Source organism: Lissotriton vulgaris, chromosome 3_1 (assembly GCF_964263255.1).
Source record: "Lissotriton vulgaris chromosome 3_1, aLisVul1.2, whole genome shotgun sequence".
Taxonomy (NCBI): domain Eukaryota; kingdom Metazoa; phylum Chordata; class Amphibia; order Caudata; family Salamandridae; genus Lissotriton; species Lissotriton vulgaris.
Genome location: NC_141689.1, coordinates 855426938 through 855453705, shown reverse-complemented (window position 1 = coordinate 855453705; position 26768 = coordinate 855426938). Strand labels below are relative to the sequence as shown.

The window sequence follows — 26768 nt, the reverse complement described above, 5'->3', positions numbered from 1 at the left end:
CATCCTGTCAGTGACGGACTCCCCGCCATTGTAAACAGCCCTAATTTTGGATTGTGTCACAGCACATTCGTAAATGAATTGAGCGATTAATAATAATGTGATTAACTTATATCTGCTCTGTATAGTATGGATATCCTGAAATGTGCATATATAAATGTACTCCTTTGTGTACTTGTGCTGAGGGAAGATGTACAGGTGTGTTTTCATGGTTGTGGTAAGGCATTATAAGAGTGCATTCTTTATTCAAAAAGAGAAGGGCCCCTATGTGTGCTCACCTAAGACCTGCATTTCCCTTTCCTTTATCTGATCGGGCTTAAGGGAAGTTTCAAATTGAATAAGGTTAATATCTGTCAACTTTCTTATTTTGTCTCCACATACATGAATTTTCAAGGACTGTACTTATTTAGATTTTTCTTATTTACTAGTCCCTTAAAGCCTTTCCTTTCAAATTCACTCACTGTAACAGTTGCAGGAAAAAAGTCTAGAAAGGACTCCTGTTATAAGTAACATTATCTTAAAAGCCATTGTCTTTATCCAGAACTTTCAAAATCACATTCTTTTTTAAAACATTGAATGTCTTAAAAAGCATACATTTTTACAACCAAACTGGTTAATGTATGAAGTACATCACGTACTGTTGACAATGTCTCTTCTGGCTTCAATAGGTGCACTGGAAGATTCTTTTTAATATGTTTATTCGCACTGTTATTTTAATAAAAAACTAAATAGGCAAAATGCGTCCTAATGTATATTAGTACAATTCATAACAATCTTATTGTATATTAAAAATTAAACTGCAAATATGTATCATTCCACAGGTTTTGTATTATTACTAACATTAAATGAGGCGTACACACATCCCCATGCAGACAGAGCACACACACAGACATATATGCACCTACACAGACACACATAGACAAACATCTCTTGCGCTCTTTGATTCTGTTCTCTCCCTCTCTCGTTCTCTCCCCCATCCTCTCTCTTATCAGACCGGAAGAGCTGGGAGAGAATGGACACCAACACATGCTCTCCTTACCATCTTGAGCCGAGAAAGCATAAAAATACTTATCTAGCCATTGGTCAACAGTTAAAAATCGTTCTCAAAATAATGTTAACCTGGAGCAAGCTCGGTGCACATGGAGTACATTACACTAAACTTACAGATATACGTATGATTTAGCAGTCGAAATATGGTGCCATATATTGTGTGGTTGTTGCTTTTTAATTTGATATATTGCTTTGATCAGAAAAACGGCAGAGGCAGCTCATTTGTGATTACAAGGGTCTAATGCCACAGAAGGACTGGTGATATTTAATATATTTTTACTACTGTTAGGTAACATGTTATCTTTTCTAGGCTTGGCAATGAAAGCACTTGATACAACCTTGACTACTGTCCACTCTCATAATCCTTTCGCTTCAATGGAGGTGGTTGGTGGTATGAATGTATGGGTGACTGATAACGAGTTTAATGGACCATTGAAATCTGCAAGAAGGGAGATGTTTGGGATTGCTTAAGCCTATTTTCTATACAATTTCGCTGCCCTTTTGAAAGAGGGGAGATTATAATTAACAAGTAATGGGACTGCAACATGCTGTGCTTTGAAGCAGGGGTGTGTTTTGGCACCCTTTGTTATCCTCACAGTATTTATCTGACTTTCCCACATCACTCAAGAAGGCAAAATGTTATCCCTCCAACCTTACAGAAGCTTATATTTACAGTGGATCCCAAACTTTTTCAACCAGTGGCTCACTTGACCTATTGCCTGTTGGCCCAAGCTCCCCAGTATGTTCTTTTGTTTGTAGGGTGGGGGGATGTAAGCCTGGCCTCTGGAGTTCTTCCATTTTTCTCCCTAAAAATAACTGGGATGAGGCTGATGAAGGTATTATAATCATATACGCAGGGTGTTTCACATTACTAAGGCGGCATCTCTAATAAAATGTTCCTAATTACACTTCTTTGCCAATGCCTTTTTTAGAGACCCCTCTCAAACCCATTTATCCCCTTTACAGTGCTAGATAGCACCCCATGCATGCTGGCCCCATTGTCAAAGTTTGTCTGCGTTGGACGAATATTTTCATGTACTTCCCTTTCTAGCCATGTCATACCTGCCAACACGCCTGTCTCAGCAAGGTGACACACAATGTTTTAAACAAAAATACAGCTTTATTTTAGCTGTCTCCTCCCTAAAATTGCCTCCAATCCAAAGCAAGCCAAATAAATTCCTCTGATTTCTTTTTTAAATGTCCCTCTTTTTTGCTTCCAAATGTTTGACATTATGCCGTATATGGTGTTTTACATTTCTGTGCTCATGGAGAAAGCAGGCCTGTCTGCAAATGTGTGTGTACTGGATTAAATGTGTACTGGAAGTACATATCGTTCAAGGACACATATCAATAATTAATGATTATGATTACGATGGCCGTCCGAAAGCCACCGAACAACATTTGGATTTTCCTAAACTGTGTCAGAACCTATGTTCCCGACCGAGTCTGAAACATTTCTGACCAACCGATTATGATGGAAAGGTAAGCGTTCGGTCATTCCGACTTGGATCTGACTGGCATTCGGAAACTCTGAGTCGGTCGCAGCTGATTTGTACACCTTATTGGACAGCGTTTCCAACCGACCGATTATAGTCGGATTCCGATAGCCTTTCTGACTCGGTCTTTCCGACACAAAAAGACTGTCGCAAACCGACTTTGGGGGCCCCTAGCAGGCACCCTTTCATCCAGAGGTCTCCATTTGGGGGCTGTGGGGGTACCCAAGGGACCCCCCCTGTAGATCCTTGCTCAGTGTGACAGGCACCATGGGGTGGCCGCCACAGGGTGCAAGGTTTTGTGAAACCACCCCTTTTTTTAATGGGAGCCTTTATTGTCGGTCAGAACACAGGCTCCCATTGAAGTCAAGGGGAGACTTTCCGAATGATGTTTGGAAGTATAATCGGTTGTTCGGAACCTCCGACTGCCAGTTGGTGGGAACAGTTTCTGACAAGGAGTCGGTCGGAAAGCTTTCCGACCAACATCGTAATCAGGCCCTAAGTGTGTTTGAGAGCCAGCACAACATTCATTTCCTGATAACTAGCATTGGTGTATAATTCATTTGGATCAAAACTCAACTACTGCTTACTTTGGGAATATTAGAATGTGGGGATCATCTCCCTCAACATGCCATCAATAAAGCACTACGGGCCCGATTCACAGAAGTAATCTGAGAAAAAAGTCTAACTTTACGACTTTGGTATTCACAAAGGGCATTTATGAGTAGTAAAGTTAGACTTTTGGTCTAAGTTTAGACCAAAAGTCTAACTTTAGTAGTAGTAAAGTTAGACTTTTGGTCTAACTTTACTACTCGTAAATGCCCTTTGTGTTTACGAAAGTTGTAAAGTTAGACTTTTGTCTCAGATTACTTCTGTGAATCGGGCCCTACGTTTCCAGCTTTAGGCATGTCACTTACAAATCATCAACATCATGCATTTAAGTCTAATTAGTTTAACTGAAGCCAACAAATCCTTCAACATTAAAATGCTTGGTACGTGCCTCCCCTGTCTAGTTTTGATGGTGCACCGGGGAGCCACGCTGCACAGATTGGGAACCACTGGCTTATGACAATGTACTTCTGTCTGCAGATGACTTACTTATCATGGACTAGTTGTCCATGGCCTTGTGAGGTCTTCAAGGACAGAATGTCTCTTTGGCCGAATTTTGCAAGAGTAGTAAACTGGCTTTTAACATAAAAAACGAAGGTGATGTTTCTAGGAATGAGGTCCACTGAGTTGGCCTGATCTTTAAATAAAGTACCATTACAATGCGTATTGCAGTAGAAATACCTCGCCAGAGAGTTCAGTCGTAACTGTCTTGGAAACCAGATGTAGAAATGGCAAGTTCAGCCGTTCATTAATCAAACTTATGGAGGCTTGTCCATTGTACTACTGATGAATGCATATTAGAACAAGTAGTTCTCACATGGTACAGACACATCCTGCCCCTTTTTTTGTTTAAATCTGTTTTTATTGGTTATACTTTTTCAGTTTTACAAGTGCAACCAATAACTGGTGTAGGAGACAACATTACAAAATCAAATATGTTGCCATTTGTTGGACATACTCCCACTTTTCATGCAACCATATAACCTCGCCAGTACTTTTCAAACATTTTTTACACTTAACTATATCAGTGTTGAGTTTCAAGCAGTGGGTAGTGTATGGAACATTGACTGGTGGAGTGCACCGATTGGTTGACAGCAACGAGCAGCCTCTTGTGGGTAGATTGCTGAAGGCAGCCTATTTGTAGTAACAGTAACATTTCTTTCATGGTTAACCCATTGATATCTGAAGGCGTGAGGAAAAGGTAAACAGACACATCCTGCCCCTTATTCACTTTGCATGGGATTGTAATAACTTAGGGTGTCATTTCAAGACTGGCAAAGGGGGAATCTGCCACAGACAAGCATATACCCTGCCTCCAACATTGCAGTTTTCCTTTGACATCTAGAGGTGAGGGAACCTCTAGGTTTGTGCACCAGAGAGTGCAGCCTCAGCAGTCTCTGGTGGTGGTCCATGAGCTGGTGGTCCATCTGCCATAGTGGCAGTTGGGGTTTTATCACTGCATTTTCAATGGGTCTAATTCACATGGAGAGAGCTCCTTGTGTGCCAGTTCAATTTAGTTTTTCTGAAGAAAACACCCACTTTGGGAGTTTGTTTCGGAAAAGTAAAAAAGAATTCTAAGCAGAGCCAAAAAACACAGGCATCACACGACTCTTACGTATCCGCTGTACACTGAAGGCACAAAGACGGTCACCAGGGAGTACAGGGATCTCATGATACAGTGGTTGGTTCTCCATCTTTTTTTTTTTCAGAGTTTCATATAGCGCAAACTAGACCCAAGACATCGGGTATCAGAGCGCTTTACATGAGCACCAGTTTACCTAATCTTAGAACTGGGCTTGTGCTCATAACTTTACTACTTTTCAGTATTCACAAGGGTAAAATTAGATCAAAAGTCTAACTTTACTAGTATAACTTACCTTTGGGAATACCGGAAAGTAGTAAAGTTAAACTTTGCTCTTAGTTTACCTTTGTGAATACCGAAAAGTAGTGAAGTTAGACTTTTGGTATAAGTTTACCTTTGTAAATACCGAAATGTAGTAAACTTACAAAGAAGTGTAAGTTTACCATTGTGAATCGGGCCCTAAGTCTTCCGCCTGAAGCCACATTTGTAAAATTCTTACTAGAGTTAAGCAGATTTGCAGATTTAACAATTCCTAGATTAAGTGTGAGTTAATTTGTAAATGTTAAACCAGGCAAGTCAAGAAGCATCAGTGGGAGATTTTCCTCCCCTGTGAAAGATGTTATACACAGTGACTTACCATAGGAACTCTTAAATATTTTTTTTTAACCAGAGTGTTTATTACGTTTTAAAGAAAAATTATATAAAGAAGCAACGTTTGAATTAAGGGTTCATATCAATGTTACAGCTTCGTGTTAATTCAACCTTTACATAAGAATAAAAATGCACTCTATAGAGATCAATCTATTGTGAGTTTCAGGGGAAAGATCCTTGCGTGGATGCTATGCTGTAAAGCCTGAGTTTGACATTTTAGGTTAGTTAATGTCAACCCAAACCTCCTTTTAGTTCTCCTCATTTGGATTGTATCAGCCGCTAAAGAATGACTTACTGTTGAGGCCCAAGTGTACAAGATGGAAAGTGCATTTGTTAGATAGGGGCCTCAATATTCTTTCTCTCATCTTCTTTTAATCTGTTCTCTATTTATTGTCTCAAGAAAACTGTACTTCCCAGCAATTTTATTAAGGACTCGGCACCAAACAGCTATGAGATTTATTTGTCTCTGGATGCATCCCAAGACACAAAAGCGGTGTGGAAATATTACACAATGTGTCTAAAATCAAAACTTATTAATTGTATTGTGTTTTTTTTAGAAAAAATCTCACAGGGGCTGACCAAATGTTCAGCACCTCAATCCCTGTTGCATTTGAATTAATGTCCCATGCATCTGCTTCAGGCACTCGCCACTGTTGAGTACCACTGGAATCCAGAGACAAAAAGATACTTTTGAATGGAAGGTGCACCAGAAATGTAGTCGGGATAACAAATTTAGTCCATCAATCTTCTTTATATAAACTTGAGTTAAAATCGGCACTCAGCCAACGCTTTTCGTTTCATGTGCATAAGGAACTTCATCAGGGCTGAAACAATCACATAAAGACACATAACAAATTGTCACACAGAGACAAATGTAAAAGGACATAACAATAAATTATATACATATATTTATAAATATACACAAAACATATTTGTTAAACACAGATCATTCTGATAGGACATGGAGATGACGCATAACAGATTATTATTAAACAAATCACACTAGACATATTCAGGTTGCTAGACAGCTCACATAACATATATATATACAACTATATACAATAGATGAAAGGACATACATAAATAGAATCACACATACATACATATATACAACTTTCTGTATAGCCTAAGAGTAAGTTCTACCAGGGCTTTCCTATAATCCTTATAGTGCATGAGATTATGCTAGGGTTGGAAAAGATCAGATTGTATATGGGATTACTCTGATATTATAGCGAGGGAAGAGTTGTACCTATATACACAGGAAAGATATTACTAACTTATCCCCATGTTCATAACTCAATGGGATCTCACCTTGATTGTTCCTTTAGAGTATTCACAGGAGGTCCATTATAGTATGCAGTAGTATTGCCCAGGTATTCACCTTACAGTGAGGGTAAATCAAGTCAGATCCAAGCTCGAAATCTATGCGGATAATAGTTCTATTAGTCGTAATCATAATACAACAGACTATCAAGGTACATATCATATCAAAAAGGGGGCAATCCATGCCCAGATTCCTATCATGCAACTAACAAATGAAGTCCTATATGGGATCTGAGTCAAAAACAGATATAAATATCAAATAACCTATTGGGACCCATTTGAAATCAAGTCCATTTTCACAATTTCACGCAAGGAACCACACATGCCCGCATAGTTACAAATTAAATTGAAGTAGTGAAAAATTGAAGCTAAGTATTGTGACCAAATCTCATGGGCATATTAACCATATCTTACAGTGGAGGTCACAAGAAAGTGTTTATGTTTGTGTAATAAGTACTAAAATGTATAGAAATAAAAAGTGCTATCTTCTCACGAAGCTAGAGCCAATATTTCTGGATCATATCTCGTCTTCCAAAGTCAAAATAAAAGCACTAACCTGAGTACAGTAAACAAGAGGTCAAAGTGCTTACTATATTATGTGGTGTTAACCCCAGTAGGGCATATAGTCCTGGTGATTAACTTCCAGACACAGTAAGAATCAGAGGTTGCTATATTTAACGATAATCACCCCAGTGTGGCGGGTAATATTGATCAAGGCTAGTCACCAAAGGACATAGTAAGGGCCTTGCAGCCGAAGCACATGTTGTAGACCGTACAGCGATTCCAATCATAAAGGAGACAATGCTCAACTATTCATCTTGTAACAAACGAAAGGATATGTCATAACGTAATGTAAGATGGCATAGAAAAGAGTGATACCAAATGGCGGTCTATTATTCCAAATTGTTAAAAATCACATATTATAGAGTGAGAAACCACAAGTAACCCTATGTAATCAAATGTACAATGCCACAATATCACAGGTATTGTCAGAAGGCTTCAAATGAGGCCATACCCAAAGGGCGATCTGCTGACCTGGTTTATACAACCACACAGTATTTTACCAGTAGGGTTAGGAACTATACGTGACCGCGTATAAACATAATTTAGAAAAGGGGGTGGTGATGAACAGAGTGTCTGAGTTAAGCAGACCACTCTTACCCAGTCCAAAGATCAGGGCTTGATCCATCACCGTTATTTATCTCACTGCCCCATCCCAGCTTAGAACCTGGCTATATGCAAATTAGTCTGTCCCTGGCCCAGTGCATCATGGGAACAGGGCAGACCAAACTACCAAGCCAATTCTTCACCAGAAAGGAGACAAGCTACCAGGGACCGGTTTCTGGCATTTCAGCCTTCTTCGGCCCGGCTTGCTTGAATCCTGATGGAGCAGTGAGAAAGGGACTCATGTCTGAGTATACCCTGCCACACCTATAGTGGCCAAAAACGATTTAGAAAAGGGGGTGGTGATGAACAGAGTGTCTGAGTTAAGCAGACCACTCTTACCCAGTCCAAAGATCAGGGCTTGATCCATCACCGTTATTTATCTCACTGCCCCATCCCAGCTTAGAACCTGGCTATATGCAAATTAGTCTGTCCCTGGCCCAGTGCATCATGGGAACAGGGCAGACCAAACTACCAAGCCAATTCTTCACCAGAAAGGAGACAAGCTACCAGGGACCGGTTTCTGGCATTTCAGCCTTCTTCGGCCCGGCTTGCTTGAATCCTGATGGAGCAGTGAGAAAGGGACTCATGTCTGAGTATACCCTGCCACACCTATAGTGGCCAAAAACGATTTAGAAAAGGGGGTGGTGATGAACAGAGTGTCTGAGTTAAGCAGACCACTCTTACCCAGTCCAAAGATCAGGGCTTGATCCATCACCGTTATTTATCTCACTGCCCCATCCCAGCTTAGAACCTGGCTATATGCAAATTAGTCTGTCCCTGGCCCAGTGCATCATGGGAACAGGGCAGACCAAACTACCAAGCCAATTCTTCACCAGAAAGGAGACAAGCTACCAGGGACCGGTTTCTGGCATTTCAGCCTTCTTCGGCCCGGCTTGCTTGAATCCTGATGGAGCAGTGAGAAAGGGACTCATGTCTGAGTATACCCTGCCACACCTATAGTGGCCAAAAACGATTTAGAAAAGGGGGTGGTGATGAACAGAGTGTCTGAGTTAAGCAGACCACTCTTACCCAGTCCAAAGATCAGGGCTTGATCCATCACCGTTATTTATCTCACTGCCCCATCCCAGCTTAGAACCTGGCTATATGCAAATTAGTCTGTCCCTGGCCCAGTGCATCATGGGAACAGGGCAGACCAAACTACCAAGCCAATTCTTCACCAGAAAGGAGACAAGCTACCAGGGACCGGTTTCTGGCATTTCAGCCTTCTTCGGCCCGGCTTGCTTGAATCCTGATGGAGCAGTGAGAAAGGGACTCATGTCTGAGTATACCCTGCCACACCTATAGTGGCCAAAAACGATTTAGAAAAGGGGGTGGTGATGAACAGAGTGTCTGAGTTAAGCAGACCACTCTTACCCAGTCCAAAGATCAGGGCTTGATCCATCACCGTTATTTATCTCACTGCCCCATCCCAGCTTAGAACCTGGCTATATGCAAATTAGTCTGTCCCTGGCCCAGTGCATCATGGGAACAGGGCAGACCAAACTACCAAGCCAATTCTTCACCAGAAAGGAGACAAGCTACCAGGGACCGGTTTCTGGCATTTCAGCCTTCTTCGGCCCGGCTTGCTTGAATCCTGATGGAGCAGTGAGAAAGGGACTCATGTCTGAGTATACCCTGCCACACCTATAGTGGCCAAAAACGATTTAGAAAAGGGGGTGGTGATGAACATAGGTACATCGCCACACTGTTGCTGGTTTAAATTGGAAGGCATAAGATAAACGCTTAAGTCTAAAAAAGATTCCCTTTGGGGTATTCTGTTAGCATACAATTTACACGTACAACATTTCAGTACACATTCATACTTCACTGTTCAACAATATTGTTAAGCATACAGTGGGTCAGTACCATCAGTTGCCAGAAAGTCAAAATGTAAACAATAAAGAGGATTTTCCGTTGGAAAAATGTATTTGACTAATTCATATAAAATCATTAAAAACCACTAAAACGTAGCACATCAATATGCAAAATAAAAACATAAGAGAAACCAAGTCACAAAAATACAAAATAATTATAACGACAACCTTCACATTCATATATCGTTATTTGCACATGTTACAAAATAGTGTACAAATACATTTTATCATATGTGAGCAAAAGACAGCGACACGTTTCGGAGGATTATATTGGTCCCACCTCCTTCCTCAGGCTTGCTATAAATGTATTCCAACACTGTGCATCATATTTGCCACAGGTTATCCCAACAATCTTCGGGGGCTCTCAGCTTATTGCCTCCAGAATATGTTGTAGGGACACTTTTTTACAATTGCCACAGCCAATAAGATTCTGACAAACTTTAGAGGCGATTTTTCAATTTCCACCAATGGTAGGCAACCAATCCTGTAAGTATCTTATGTTTATCACACCATCTTTCTTCTGAATTCCTTTCTGTATTTTTCTATTGTAACCAAGGCATCTAGCAATCCAGCCGGGATTCAAAAATCTCCTGCCTCGAATGCCACAGTCATCTATAGGCATATAGGCATAAGATAAAGCCAACCCTAAAGCGGGTCTAACGAGCCACATTATACAATCATACATTTCGTAAGCAAAGAAACATCAGTGACCCATATGGATAGAAGTCCATTAACACCATAGCGTGGGTAAAGTCATAAGGCATAACATATTAAGGTCATAAGCAAAAGACAGTCTGCCGATCTTGTTTTCAAGAACATGCAATATATTAAGGAAAAAGAAGGAAACAAGGGGAAATGTAAAGGAACACGAGTGACATCTTGGAGAAAATGACAGACCCATCACACAATTCCCCTCACTTGTCAGTTTAAGAGAAAAATGTGTATCTACTCCATTGGAGGAATTTACATTTAAAACAATTACAGCATATACACCACAGCACAAAAAACAATAAAGTTCATTGATGACTCCTTACAGATTTATGATGAGGATAAGCAATGCATCCTAATTCTCCTAGACCCTTCCACAGACCACAACATTCTTTTCAAAACCTTAGGTAACAGAATAGATGTCAAAGACACAATGCTGAGCTGGTTCAAGATTTGCTTGGTTGCAAATGATTCAAAGTTACACCTTAAAACTGAAAGCATTGGGAATACTGACACACTTGCCAAATGGCTTGAATGAACATGAATGTCTACAGGAAGCGGGTGTGCTTTAAACAACTGCCAATTTTACAAGGATTAGCCAACTGGGGCCCTATTACACATAGGGTGCATGTTTCCTGGTGGCATCATGGTTCACCTTTGCAGTGCACAAACAGGCAAAGTGCACCCTATTATGGTGAATGCTCTGCCCCAAGGGCAACTACGAACTTGTGCTGCCCTGATGGCAGAGCATCCAATTGAAATATGGAGCGTGTGCTTTTAACGCTGCTCAGTGTATCACTGTGTAGGCGGCAACCCACCTGCTCTTTAAAGGAGAAATAGAGATACCTTTGCACGGGTTGCAGTGAGTGACTGCAGCCACCTGCAAGGGGATGTCTTGGGGTCCATAGGATCCCCTTCTCCCGCTAGAGGGCTGCCCTCAGGGGTCACACTGACAGTGCACCACATTTTTGTGGCACATTTTCGTTGCGCCTCACGACAGCTTCTTCGAATTTGTGCCCGCTTGCATATTATGCTGCGGGTGAAGAGCTAAAGAGAATCCTTCATTTCATGGGGCACACCCTCATGCAAATGAGGGAAAGCCCTGTAGAGGTAGTGCTGGCACTACATGCGCGCCAGCGCTATCTGAATTACGAAATGGGACGTACAAGCATCTGCGACCCCTAGGAAAAACATGCCCGTTGCTCCCCAGGGGCCCTGTAATACGGCCCCTGGGAGGAATACAGGTACCCTTGGCAGAACAATGGCCAGCTTCCACATACCCCTTTACATCTGGAAATGCCAAATGGGACTGAGAGGATCTGCTCCTATTCATTCTCAGGGTCCTCCTAATCTCTCTGGCTCCAATCCTAGTACAGGGAAAAACAGTTTGTGGCCCTGACAGCAGGAGGCAAATTATCCTAAACAAGATAGTGGTTTATAAAGTGGAATTAACCCTTCTAAAGGACAGAGGAGTTAGTCATCTTGAAGAGAAAGTGTTGTGAAAGGAGGTGGACATAGGATGAAAAAGGAGACATGACTGGGTGGGAAAAATTCCCCAGTCCCGGACTAGTGCACAGATAAGATAGGCACCTCTCCACTACCTCCTCAAAACATTCCTGGACCTGAAAGACTACACCTGGCAAAGAAAGCCCTCCTGGAAGAAAGAAGACTGTTGCTGGCAACCAGTAACTGAAAATACTCGCCACGGGTCAGGTGGCTGACCTTCTATTTGCCTGCTCTGAGGATACAAAAAGCAGGACCCTCTCGCAGAGGCCTGTGCTGCTTACACAAGAACTTGATCCTGCAGAAGGACTGGCTGATGAGCGACCTGGTGCCTAGGTGTCTACCTTGAGTACCAGAAAGAGCTTTTCCAGAAGCTGGAGAAAAGTCGGAGTTAGTTATTGTTTGCACATCTATAGGACCAGGATAAAGGTGCTGAGGCTTGCCCAGGGTTAACCCAAGGCTGGCAAGAAAACCCTATTATTCTGCTTGAAGATTATTGCTACGGTTAAAATAATTTCAATGGGGCCTCGCGGTGAAGTCCTCTAACCTTGTGAATCCATGCCTGGTTGCAGCTTCCAGTCTTTCCCAGTGGAGGATTATGAGAACCAAAAACAAGACTAACTTCAAAGGTAAAACATTGGACCATGGTGAGATGACAAATCCATCTCAGCACAATGTGACCTCAGTGCCTATGAAATTCAACTTCTTGTGCCCAAACTAACAGCTTCAGTGAGAGTTTGATGCTTATGTATCTGATTTTGAGGGCCCCTCACCAGCGTCAGCTTTGGAACTTCCCCTGCTGGAAGTCTTTGACCACTAAAAATAGGACCAAACTCAAAGGAAAAACATTCGATCAGGGTGACCTGGGTGGTGTATTTGACTTCCATGCTATTGCGTTGGCCTGAAATTGCTCATACATTTTTTAGACCTTTTTTGCACTACCAGTTTAAAATTTACAAAAGCTATACAGCGTTACATTGATAGACCCTTCTGGTCATGACGATATTCAGAGTTTGCAGGTTCTCCAAAAACACACGATACTCAGAGCCATTGATTACTCTGCAACTTTCAATGATTTTTCAATGTGTACCGACTATATATCAATTCATATGGTGAAATATAAGGAAAGAGAAATGGATATAAAGGAAACCTGTGATATTTCTAAAGTGTATACAATAGACAGAGTTTAGCAACAGTGGTTATTTGTACACTTCTAAATTTTTGGTTACTCACACTATCATGTAATTCAGATGACATTTTCTAAATGTCTTCTTTCTTGCATACTGACTTACATTAGGAAGCCACAAATGCAGAGAAATCCTATTACAATAACGAATGATCTAGTATTAAGTGGTTTAACATATTTCCCATTACAAACTAGTGTGGCTGTGCCTAATTCCTGAATCACAAAATGTCTTAAAACGCAACCTGGAGACATCACATTTCACCAAGCAAAATCACGTTTTTTTGTCACAATGTGAGTAACTGCAGAGTTTGAACTCCAATTCAGCTACACACCGTGAAAATTATGAAACCAAGATTTTTCTGAAAACTAGATATCCACGGGGAGTCCAGTGCGACATACATGGATTTCATGAGGTGTTCTACCCACACGTCCTTACAAACCTCTAACTTTGGCTAAAAACACATATTTTCCTCATTTTTTATGAGGGAAACTTCCAGAATCTGCGGGATCCACAAATTTGCTAACACAGTATTCCAACATGTCTCCTGATTAAACCAGTACCCCTCGTGTGTGGATGGGCCTAGCCCTCGCTACAGGAAAAGACCAGATCAAGTTTTTCCACTTCAAAAGCACCTCTTTTTGTAATGTGATTAGCTGTGGATTTTGAGCCTGAGTTTGGTTGCCACCCAGGAAAACCCTACCATACCCAGAAATTTCTGGACACCTGGGATAGTCCAGGCTGATGCAAATTGTGTGGATGCCATGAGGTTTAAATCACCTAGAACTCTTGCAAGCCTCAAACTATATTTCAAAACACATTTTCCCACATTTCTCTGAAGGAAAGCTCCAGAATCTGAAGGGGTCCACACATTTCCTATCACCCAGTTTTTCCACACATCTCCCAATACAAATGGCACCCCATTGTGTGGGTAGGCATAGCACCCATGATAGCAATGTGAGCTTAGAAAATCTTTCCACTAAAATCCAACCCTTTTTTCTTTCAATGTGGATAGCTGTAGATTTTGGGCCTAAGCCCAGCCGCCACCTTAGGAAGTATACCAAACCCAGACATTTCTGAAATCTAGACACCTGGGGGTAGTCCAAGGTGATGTGACATGTATCAATCTAATGAGTTCTTTTTACACAGAATCCCTTCCAAATCTCAAACCTTAGCTAAAAACACATTGTCCTCACATTTCTGGTAGGGGAAGTCTTGAAATCTGTGGGGATCCACAACTTTTCTACCAACAAGTGTTGCCACATGTCTGCCGATGATAAAAAAGGACCCCATTTGTGTGAGTGCATGTGACAGGAAATGGCCCAAAAAGCAATATGGACAAATCATATGTTCCACCCAAAGCCAACCCTTTTTTAAAAATGTACATTGTGGTGGATTTTAGGCCTGGGCTCGACTGCCACCCACAGAAACCTAGAAAAACTAGACATTTCTGAAAATCCAGGGTGGTGGGACTTGAATAGATTTTGAGTTTTCGCTTACTGAGAAGCCCTTGCAAACCAGAAACCTTGACTACAAATACACATTTTCCGCACATTTTTGTGAGGGAAATCTCCAGAATCTGTGAGGATTCATGAATGTCCAAGCCCCTTTTGTTCCCATTTCTCCTGATAAAAATGGTTCCCCACTTGTGTGGGTGGTCCTAGAGCCAACTACAGGAAAGACCCGATAAATGCAATGTGAGATATTAACATTTTCTTTCATAAAAATTTCCTGATTTGGCAACTGTGGTAGCTGCAGTATTTGGTCCTGGTTTGGGGGCCATCCAGGGAAACCTTCCAAACCCAAACATTTCTGAAAAATAAACACCTGAGGGAGTATAAGGTGAAATATAGGGTGGTGAGACTTGTATGGATCTTCCAAGTGTTTTTTACAGAGATTCCCTTGCAGACCTCAAACTGTGGCTAAAAGCATATATTTCACTCATATTTTTGAGAGGGAAAATTCTGGTGTGTGTGGGGATCCTCGAATTTCCTACCACCCAGAGTGCCCACATATCCCCTCATAAAAACGGCACGCCACTTGTATGAGTGGGCCTAGCACCTGCAACATATAACGCCTAAAACCACAATGTGGAGATATCAACATTTCCTGTAAGAAATGACTAGATTTAGTAATGGGGATAGTTTAGGTTTTTGGGCCTGGGTTCAATGGCCACCCAAGCAAACTTACCAAACCCAGGTATTTTCAAAAATTAGACACCTGGGGTAGTCCAAAATGGTGTGCCTTGCGTGGATCCCATGTTCACAGTGCCCAAATCCCCAGTTTCTTGCTTAAAACCTAGAATTGTCCAGTACAAAATAGATCACAAAGAAGATCTTCTCTACTTCTTAAAACAATTTTAGCTATCTATCTCCAGTGTGTGACTTTTCATTTTTTAACAAACCAGGCTTTGACCTGTAAGTTCTTCATATCTGTCCTTTTTTGTTCTTTGACTCATTGTTGTACACATATAATATAATCTTTCTCAAAGGATATCTTGCTCCTTAAGCCAAGATACCAGAATGGAGCAAAGGTATTCCCTATAGAAACTTTTTTCCCTCCGTGGGTCATATTGTTTAAGCCTTCTGGAAACTCAATCTGTTCAAATCAAGACTTTGACCTCTATTTCATGGCCTGGCATTCTGATTCTCTTCAGCTATGACTGGCATATCTGGTGCACCATAATACATTAGGAAGTTAAAGTTTACATTAAATGTAAATGGCAGTAGGAATCACAACTCTTTCATTTATTTGATTAACCTCTAACATAAGTACCAATTGACCCAAAGTGATGAGGATGACTTACAGTATCATTTTTTATCCAATTTAACCATCTTCTCTCTTTATTTCACACACTCTCAACACCTCCTTATCATAGACACCCTGAGTTGCCCTGTACATGATTATGGGTATTACTGAACACATCCCAGAGTGGCTCAAAGAACATATTTTTTTCATCTTTCTAATAATGGCAGATACTAGATTCCTGATTTCGAATTTTTATAACTCCCATCAATTGTGCTTCTGACTTACCACACTGTGCTCCTGGCCGCTCCACAACAAGCCATCAGTGCCACTCAGTCACTTTGTGCCCCTTGAATTACACTGTATCCCTTCATCCCCATCTGGTCTTTCATCCATTCTATGCTGCTCTACCACTGTATAATGGCTCATCTATCCTGGATCTCTCCCACTCTGTGCCTTTTATCTATTCTTAGCTCATATATATTCTCATTAACTCTGTACCCACTAAACCCACTTTGTAGGCTAACCCACGTCTTTATCTAATCTATGGCACTTAATCCACTCTATCAATTATGTGCCTTCTTTCATTCCATATCATTATTCTTTCTTTAGATAGTGAGGCTCAGGCTCTATGTCTTGCGTATGACTCAGAAGATCACAAAAGTGGGTGAGAATAGAATATTCGCTACAAAACCCACCTCTTTGAACCTCTAACCAATGAGAGGGCAATGGCGTGCACCATTTACAATGTCCAGCTCTATCATGGAACATACCTCTGCTTTGTAGTTGGTTTCCTGTAATATTGTTGGTGATCATAATTCCTGCATTTATCTTTATCCACCAGAATTAATTCTCGCCATACATGAACTGCTTTGGGGCAAAACCAGTGCTTAATATGAACCAGATTTTTCCAGTGGGGGCTCACTGGCAATTATTTTTCCTTAACAGACATTCACCAAGTGCAACATAGAGAGAAACACACAAAGAAGAAAGAATGGAAAGATAGAAAAACTGTCATAAAAAGAGAAAGCAGGAACCTGCAAGAGTGAGATGAAGGGGCAGGGCACATCTGGTAGTGAATTGAGGACGCATAAGCTTGATTCATGACCGCCCAACCTTGGTATTCGGTGCGCTGACATTTAATAGTGCTGGCCGTGGGTGTGTGGCCAGAGCTTTGAACACTGGCGCTCATACTTTTACAGATAAAGCTCTGGGCAAAACTATCTTTTCTCGGGTGGACGTCTTTGAATTTGGAAATACACCACTCATTCAATTTAACATCTGCATAGCACCAAACATAATTAATGCACTTAGTCCCATTTTCAAAGGAGACACAGATTTACTAGTTAACAGCCAGGAATGGAGTACCAGAACTTTTGAACATGGAGAACAACGGTCAAAGGTTAACCGAATCCATGATATTCCATGAGATCCCAGCTAGTTGTGCAACTGAATAAAGCAAGTTTCCAATGTCATGGACAGGAAGATACTAAGGGGCTGATTATGATGGCGGACAGACTTTAGTCCATCCGCCATCGTATCGGGAATTGGGAACGCCTGACATGCTGTCGGCGGTCCTATAGTAGGCATTACAATGCGACCGCAACCACGGCGGTCACAATGCCTATATTTTACTTTGCGCCAGGTACTGCTGGCTGCAGCACCCGCCACAATGTAAAAACGGGACATGCCAAATATCCCTGCACTATGTGGCAGGCACCATGCAGTGGCTGCCAAATGGTACTTGGATATGTAGAGGGGCACAATAGGTGCCCTCCAACACCCACTACCAAGGGCTGGGGTTAAGGGGGGCCCCCAAAGTCCCTTTCCGCCAGTTTTTTCATGGCAGGTATTTACGACCGCCACATGTCCGCCCGCCATCATATCATAATATGGCGGGCGGTAACGTTGGTTATGATGGCGGGGAGACCACCACCAACATCCTGTCAGTGACGGACTCCCCGCCATTGTAAACAGCCCTAATTTTGGATTGTGTCACAGCACATTCGTAAATGAATTGAGCGATTAATAATAATGTGATTAACTTATATCTGCTCTGTATAGTATGGATATCCTGAAATGTGCATATATAAATGTACTCCTTTGTGTACTTGTGCTGAGGGAAGATGTACAGGTGTGTTTTCATGGTTGTGGTAAGGCATTATAAGAGTGCATTCTTTATTCAAAAAGAGAAGGGCCCCTATGTGTGCTCACCTAAGACCTGCATTTCCCTTTCCTTTATCTGATCGGGCTTAAGGGAAGTTTCAAATTGAATAAGGTTAATATCTGTCAACTTTCTTATTTTGTCTCCACATACATGAATTTTCAAGGACTGTACTTATTTAGATTTTTCTTATTTACTAGTCCCTTAAAGCCTTTCCTTTCAAATTCACTCACTGTAACAGTTGCAGGAAAAAAGTCTAGAAAGGACTCCTGTTATAAGTAACATTATCTTAAAAGCCATTGTCTTTATCCAGAACTTTCAAAATCACATTCTTTTTTAAAACATTGAATGTCTTAAAAAGCATACATTTTTACAACCAAACTGGTTAATGTATGAAGTAGATCACGTACTGTTGACAATGTCTCTTCTGGCTTCAATAGGTGCACTGGAAGATTCTTTTTAATATGTTTATTCGCACTGTTATTTTAATAAAAAACTTAATAGGCAAAATGCGTCCTAATGTATATTAGTACAATTCATAACAATCTTATTGTATATTAAAAATTAAACTGCAAATATGTATCATTCCACAGGTTTTGTATTATTACTAACATTAAATGAGGCGTACACACATCCCCATGCAGACAGAGCACACACACAGACATATATGCACCTACACAGACACACATAGACAAACATCTCTTGCGCTCTTTGATTCTGTTCTCTCCCTCTCTCGTTCTCTCCCCCATCCTCTCTCTTATCAGACCGGAAGAGCTGGGAGAGAATGGACACCAACACATGCTCTCCTTACCATCTTGAGCCGAGAAAGCATAAAAATACTTATCTAGCCATTGGTCAACAGTTAAAAATCGTTCTCAAAATAATGTTAACCTGGAGCAAGCTCGGTGCACATGGAGTACATTACACTAAACTTACAGATATACGTATGATTTAGCAGTCGAAATATGGTGCCATATATTGTGTGGTTGTTGCTTTTTAATTTGATATATTGCTTTGATCAGAAAAACGGCAGAGGCAGCTCATTTGTGATTACAAGGGTCTAATGCCACAGAAGGACTGGTGATATTTAATATATTTTTACTACTGTTAGGTAACATGTTATCTTTTCTAGGCTTGGCAATGAAAGCACTTGATACAACCTTGACTACTGTCCACTCTCATAATCCTTTCGCTTCAATGGAGGTGGTTGGTGGTATGAATGTATGGGTGACTGATAACGAGTTTAATGGACCATTGAAATCTGCAAGAAGGGAGATGTTTGGGATTGCTTAAGCCTATTTTCTATACAATTTCCCTGCCCTTTTGAAAGAGGGGAGATTATAATTAACAAGTAATGGGACTGCAACATGCTGTGCTTTGAAGCAGGGGTGTGTTTTGGCACCCTTTGTTATCCTCACAGTATTTATCTGACTTTCCCACATCACTCAAGAAGGCAAAATGTTATCCCTCCAACCTTACAGAAGCTTATATTTACAGTGGATCCCAAACTTTTTCAACCAGTGGCTCACTTGACCTATTGCCTGTTGGCCCAAGCTCCCCAGTATGTTCTTTTGTTTGTAGGGTGGGGGGATGTAAGCCTGGCCTCTGGAGTTCTTCCATTTTTCTCCCTAAAAATAACTGGGATGAGGCTGATGAAGGTATTATAATCATATACGCAGGGTGTTTCACATTACTAAGGCGGCATCTCTAATAAAATGTTCCTAATTACACTTCTTTGCCAATGCCTTTTTTAGAGACCCCTCTCAAACCCATTTATCCCCTTTACAGTGCTAGATAGCACCCCATGCATGCTGGCCCCATTGTCAAAGTTTGTCTGCGTTGGACGAATATTTTCATGTACTTCCCTTTCTAGCCATGTCATACCTGCCAACACGCCTGTCTCAGCAAGGTGACACACAATGTTTTAAACAAAAATACAGCTTTATTTTAGCTGTCTCCTCCCTAAAATTGCCTCCAATCCAAAGCAAGCCAAATAAATTCCTCTGATTTCTTTTTTAAATGTCCCTCTTTTTTGCTTCCAAATGTTTGACATTATGCCGTATATGGTGTTTTACATTTCTGTGCTCATGGAGAAAGCAGGCCTGTCTGCAAATGTGTGTGTACTGGATTAAATGTGTACTGGAAGTACATATCGTTCAAGGACACATATCAATAATTAATGATTATGATTACGATGGCCGTCCGAAAGCCACCGAACAACATTTGGATTTTCCTAAACTGTGTCAGAACCTATGTTCCCGACCGAGTCTGAAACATTTCTGACCAACCGATTATGATGGAAAGGTAAGCGTTCGGTCATTCCGACTTGGATCTGACTGGCATTCGGAAACTCTGAGTCGGTCGCAGCTGATTTGTACACCTTATTGGACAGCGTTTCCAACCGACCGATTATAGTCGGATTCCGATAGCCTTTCTGACTCAGTCTTTCCGACACAAAAAGACTGTCGCAAACCGACTTTGGGGGCCCCTAGCAGGCACCCTTTCATCCAGAGGTCTCCATTTGGGGGCTGTGGGGGTACCCAAGGGACCCCCCCTGTAGATCCTTGCTCAGTGTGACAGGCACCATGGGGTGGCCGCCACAGGGTGCAAGGTTTTGTGAAACCACCCCTTTTTTTAATGGGAGCCTTTATTGTCGGTCAGAACACAGGCTCCCATTGAAGTCAAGGGGAGACTTTCCGAATGATGTTTGGAAGTATAATCGGTTGTTCGGAACCTCCGACTGCCAGTTGGTGGGAACAGTTTCTGACAAGGAGTCGGTCGGAAAGCTTTCCGACCAACATCGTAATCAGGCCCTAAGTGTGTTTGAGAGCCAGCACAACATTCATTTCCTGATAACTAGCATTGGTGTATAATTCATTTGGATCAAAACTCAACTACTGCTTACTTTGGGAATATTAGAATGTGGGGATCATCTCCCTCAACATGCCATCAATAAAGCACTACGGGCCCGATTCACAGAAGTAATCTGAGAAAAAAGTCTAACTTTACGACTTTGGTATTCACAAAGGGCATTTATGAGTAGTAAAGTTAGACTTTTGGTCTAAGTTTAGACCAAAAGTCTAACTTTAGTAGTAGTAAAGTTAGACTTTTGGTCTAACTTTACTACTCGTAAATGCCCTTTGTGATTACGAAAGTTGTAAAGTTAGACTTTTGTCTCAGATTACTTCTGTGAATCGGGCCCTACGTTTCCAGCTTTAGGCATGTCACTTACAAATCATCAACATCATGCATTTAAGTCTAATTAGTTTAACTGAAGCCAACAAATCCTTCAACATTAAAATGCTTGGTACGTGCCTCCCCTGTCTAGTTTTGATGGTGCACCGGGGAGCCACGCTGCACAGATTGGGAACCACTGGCTTATGACAATGTACTTCTGTCTGCAGATGACTTACTTATCATGGACTAGTTGTCCATGGCCTTGTGAGGTCTTCAAGGACAGAATGTCTCTTTGGCCGAATTTTGCAAGAGTAGTAAACTGGCTTTTAACATAAAAAACGAAGGTGATGTTTCTAGGAATGAGGTCCACTGAGTTGGCCTGATCTTTAAATAAAGTACCATTACAATGCGTATTGCAGTAGAAATACCTCGCCAGAGAGTTCAGTCGTAACTGTCTTGGAAACCAGATGTAGAAATGGCAAGTTCAGCCGTTCATTAATCAAACTTATGGAGACTTGTCCATTGTACTACTGATGAATGCATATTAGAACAAGTAGTTCTCACATGGTACAGACACATCCTGCCCCTTTTTTTGTTTAAATCTGTTTTTATTGGTTATACTTTTTCAGTTTTACAAGTGCAACCAATAACTGGTGTAGGAGACAACATTACAAAATCAAATATGTTGCCTTTTGTTGGACATACTCCCACTTTTCATGCAACCATATAACCTCGCCAGTACTTTTCAAACATTTTTTACACTTAACTATATCAGTGTTGAGTTTCAAGCAGTGGGTAGTGTATGGAACATTGACTGGTGGAGTGCACCGATTGGTTGACAGCAACGAGCAGCCTCTTGTGGGTAGATTGCTGAAGGCAGCCTATTTGTAGTAACAGTAACATTTCTTTCATGGTTAACCCATTGATATCTGAAGGCGTGAGGAAAAGGTAAACAGACACATCCTGCCCCTTATTCACTTCGCATGGGATTGTAATAACTTAGGGTGTCATTTCAAGACTGGCAAAGGGGGAATCTGCCACAGACAAGCATATACCCTGCCTCCAACATTGCAGTTTTCCTTTGACATCTAGAGGTGAGGGAACCTCTAGGTTTGTGCACCAGAGAGTGCAGCCTCAGCAGTCTCTGGTGGTGGTCCATGAGCTGGTGGTCCATCTGCCATAGTGGCAGTTGGGGTTTTATCACTGCATTTTCAATGGGTCTAATTCACATGGAGAGAGCTCCTTGTGTGCCAGTTCAATTTAGTTTTTCTGAAGAAAACACCCACTTTGGGAGTTTGTTTCGGAAAAGTAAAAAAGAATTCTAAGCAGAGCCAAAAAACACAGGCATCACACGACTCTTACGTATCCGCTGTACACTGAAGGCACAAAGACTGTCACCAGGGAGTACAGGGATCTCATGATACAGTGGTTGGTTCTCCATCTTTTTTTTTTCAGAGTTTCATATAGCGCAAACTAGACCCAAGACATCGGGTATCAGAGCGCTTTACATGAGCACCAGTTTACCTAATCTTAGAACTGGGCTTGTGCTCATAACTTTACTACTTTTCAGTATTCACAAGGGTAAAATTAGATCAAAAGTCTAACTTTACTAGTATAACTTACCTTTGGGAATACCGGAAAGTAGTAAAGTTAAACTTTGCTCTTAGTTTACCTTTGTGAATACCGAAAAGTAGTGAAGTTAGACTTTTGGTATAAGTTTACCTTTGTAAATACCGAAATGTAGTAAACTTACAAAGAAGTGTAAGTTTACCATTGTGAATCGGGCCCTAAGTCTTCCGCCTGAAGCCACATTTGTAAAATTCTTACTAGAGTTAAGCAGATTTGCAGATTTAACAATTCCTAGATTAAGTGTGAGTTAATTTGTAAATGTTAAACCAGGCAAGTCAAGAAGCATCAGTGGGAGATTTTCCTCCCCTGTGAAAGATGTTATACACAGTGACTTACCATAGGAACTCTTAAATATTTTTTTTTAACCAGAGTGTTTATTACGTTTTAAAGAAAAATTATATAAAGAAGCAACGTTTGAATTAAGGGTTCATATCAATGTTACAGCTTCGTGTTAATTCAACCTTTACATAAGAATAAAAATGCACTCTATAGAGATCAATCTATTGTGAGTTTCAGGGGAAAGATCCTTGCGTGGATGCTATGCTGTAAAGCCTGAGTTTGACATTTTAGGTTAGTTAATGTCAACCCAAACCTCCTTTTAGTTCTCCTCATTTGGATTGTATCAGCCGCTAAAGAATGACTTACTGTTGAGGCCCAAGTGTACAAGATGGAAAGTGCATTTGTTAGATAGGGGCCTCAATATTCTTTCTCTCATCTTCTTTTAATCTGTTCTCTATTTATTGTCTCAAGAAAACTGTACTTCCCAGCAATTTTATTAAGGACTCGGCACCAAACAGCTATGAGATTTATTTGTCTCTGGATGCATCCCAAGACACAAAAGCGGTGTGGAAATATTACACAATGTGTCTAAAATCAAAACTTATTAATTGTATTGTGTTTTTTTTGAAAAAATCTCACAGGGGCTGACCAAATGTTCAGCACCTCAATCCCTGTTGCATTTGAATTAATGTCCCATGCATCTGCTTCAGGCACTCGCCACTGTTGAGTACCACTGGAATCCAGAGACAAAAAGATACTTTTGAATGGAAGGTGCACCAGAAATGTAGTCGGGATAACAAATTTAGTCCATCAATCTTCTTTATATAAACTTGAGTTAAAATCGGCACTCAGCCAACGCTTTTCGTTTCTTGTGCATAAGGAACTTCATCAGGGCTGAAACAATCACATAAAGACACATAACAAATTGTCACACAGAGACAAATGTAAAAGGACATAACAATAAATTATATACATATATTTATAAATATACACAAAACATATTTGTTAAACACAGATCATTCTGATAGGACATGGAGATGACGCATAACAGATTATTATTAAACAAATCACACTAGACATATTCAGGTTGCTAGACAGCTCACATAACATATATATATACAACTATATACAATAGATGAAAGGACATACATAAATAGAATCACACATACATACATATATACAACTTTCTGTATAGCCTAAGAGTAAGTTCTACCAGGGCTTTCCTATAATCCTTATAGTGCATGAGATTATGCTAGGGTTGGAAAAGATCAGATTGTATATGGGATTACTCTGATATTATAGCGAGGGAAGAGTTGTACCTATATACACAGGAAAGATATTACTAACTTATCCCCATGTTCATAACTCAATGGGATCTCACCTTGATTGTTCCTTTAGAGTATTCACAGGAGGTCCATTATAGTATGCAGTAGTATTGCCCAGGTATTCACCTTACAGTGAGGGTAAATCAAGTCAGATCCAAGCTCGAAATCTATGCGGATAATAGTTCTATTAGTCGTAATCATAATACAACAGACTATCAAGGTACATATCATATCAAAAAGGGGGCAATCCATGCCCAGATTCCTATCATGCAACTAACAAATGAAGTCCTATATGGGATCTGAGTCAAAAACAGATATAAATATCAAATAACCTATTGGGACCCATTTGAAATCGAGTCCATTTTCACAATTTCACGCAAGGAACCACACATGCCCGCATAGTTACAAATTAAATTGAAGTAGTGAAAAATTGAAGCTAAGTATTGTGACCAAATCTCATGGGCATATTAACCATATCTTACAGTGGAGGTCACAAGAAAGTGTTTATGTTTGTGTAATAAGTACTAAAATGTATAGAAATAAAAAGTGCTATCTTCTCACGAAGCTAGAGCCAATATTTCTGGATCATATCTCGTCTTCCAAAGTCAAAATAAAAGCACTAACCTGAGTACAGTAAACAAGAGGTCAAAGTGCTTACTATATTATGTGGTGTTAACCCCAGTAGGGCATATAGTCCTGGTGATTAACTTCCAGACACAGTAAGAATCAGAGGTTGCTATATTTAACGATAATCACCCCAGTGTGGCGGGTAATATTGATCAAGGCTAGTCACCAAAGGACATAGTAAGGGCCTTGCAGCCGAAGCACATGTTGTAGACCGTACAGCGATTCCAATCATAAAGGAGACAATGCTCAACTATTCATCTTGTAACAAACGAAAGGATATGTCATAACGTAATGTAAGATGGCATAGAAAAGAGTGATACCAAATGGCGGTCTATTATTCCAAATTGTTAAAAATCACATATTATAGAGTGAGAAACCACAAGTAACCCTATGTAATCAAATGTACAATGCCACAATATCACAGGTATTGTCAGAAGGCTTCAAATGAGGCCATACCCAAAGGGCGATCTGCTGACCTGGTTTATACAACCACACAGTATTTTACCAGTAGGGTTAGGAACTATACGTGACCGCGTATAAACATAATTTAGAAAAGGGGGTGGTGATGAACAGAGTGTCTGAGTTAAGCAGACCACTCTTACCCAGTCCAAAGATCAGGGCTTGATCCATCACCGTTATTTATCTCACTGCCCCATCCCAGCTTAGAACCTGGCTATATGCAAATTAGTCTGTCCCTGGCCCAGTGCATCATGGGAACAGGGCAGACCAAACTACCAAGCCAATTCTTCACCAGAAAGGAGACAAGCTACCAGGGACCGGTTTCTGGCATTTCAGCCTTCTTCGGCCCGGCTTGCTTGAATCCTGATGGAGCAGTGAGAAAGGGACTCATGTCTGAGTATACCCTGCCACACCTATAGTGGCCAAAAACGATTTAGAAAAGGGGGTGGTGATGAACAGAGTGTCTGAGTTAAGCAGACCACTCTTACCCAGTCCAAAGATCAGGGCTTGATCCATCACCGTTATTTATCTCACTGCCCCATCCCAGCTTAGAACCTGGCTATATGCAAATTAGTCTGTCCCTGGCCCAGTGCATCATGGGAACAGGGCAGACCAAACTACCAAGCCAATTCTTCACCAGAAAGGAGACAAGCTACCAGGGACCGGTTTCTGGCATTTCAGCCTTCTTCGGCCCGGCTTGCTTGAATCCTGATGGAGCAGTGAGAAAGGGACTCATGTCTGAGTATACCCTGCCACACCTATAGTGGCCAAAAACGATTTAGAAAAGGGGGTGGTGATGAACAGAGTGTCTGAGTTAAGCAGACCACTCTTACCCAGTCCAAAGATCAGGGCTTGATCCATCACCGTTATTTATCTCACTGCCCCATCCCAGCTTAGAACCTGGCTATATGCAAATTAGTCTGTCCCTGGCCCAGTGCATCATGGGAACAGGGCAGACCAAACTACCAAGCCAATTCTTCACCAGAAAGGAGACAAGCTACCAGGGACCGGTTTCTGGCATTTCAGCCTTCTTCGGCCCGGCTTGCTTGAATCCTGATGGAGCAGTGAGAAAGGGACTCATGTCTGAGTATACCCTGCCACACCTATAGTGGCCAAAAACGATTTAGAAAAGGGGGTGGTGATGAACAGAGTGTCTGAGTTAAGCAGACCACTCTTACCCAGTCCAAAGATCAGGGCTTGATCCATCACCGTTATTTATCTC

At 41.1% G+C, this 26768-nt stretch overlaps 1 protein-coding gene across 1 annotated transcript in view; it reads right to left on the bottom strand.

Annotated features, from left to right (window-relative positions):
• The window catches only part of LOC147727119 (protein FAM240B-like), a 179463-nt gene that overhangs the window by 128602 nt on the left and 24093 nt on the right, over positions 1-26768 (bottom strand). The window lies entirely within an intron of this gene.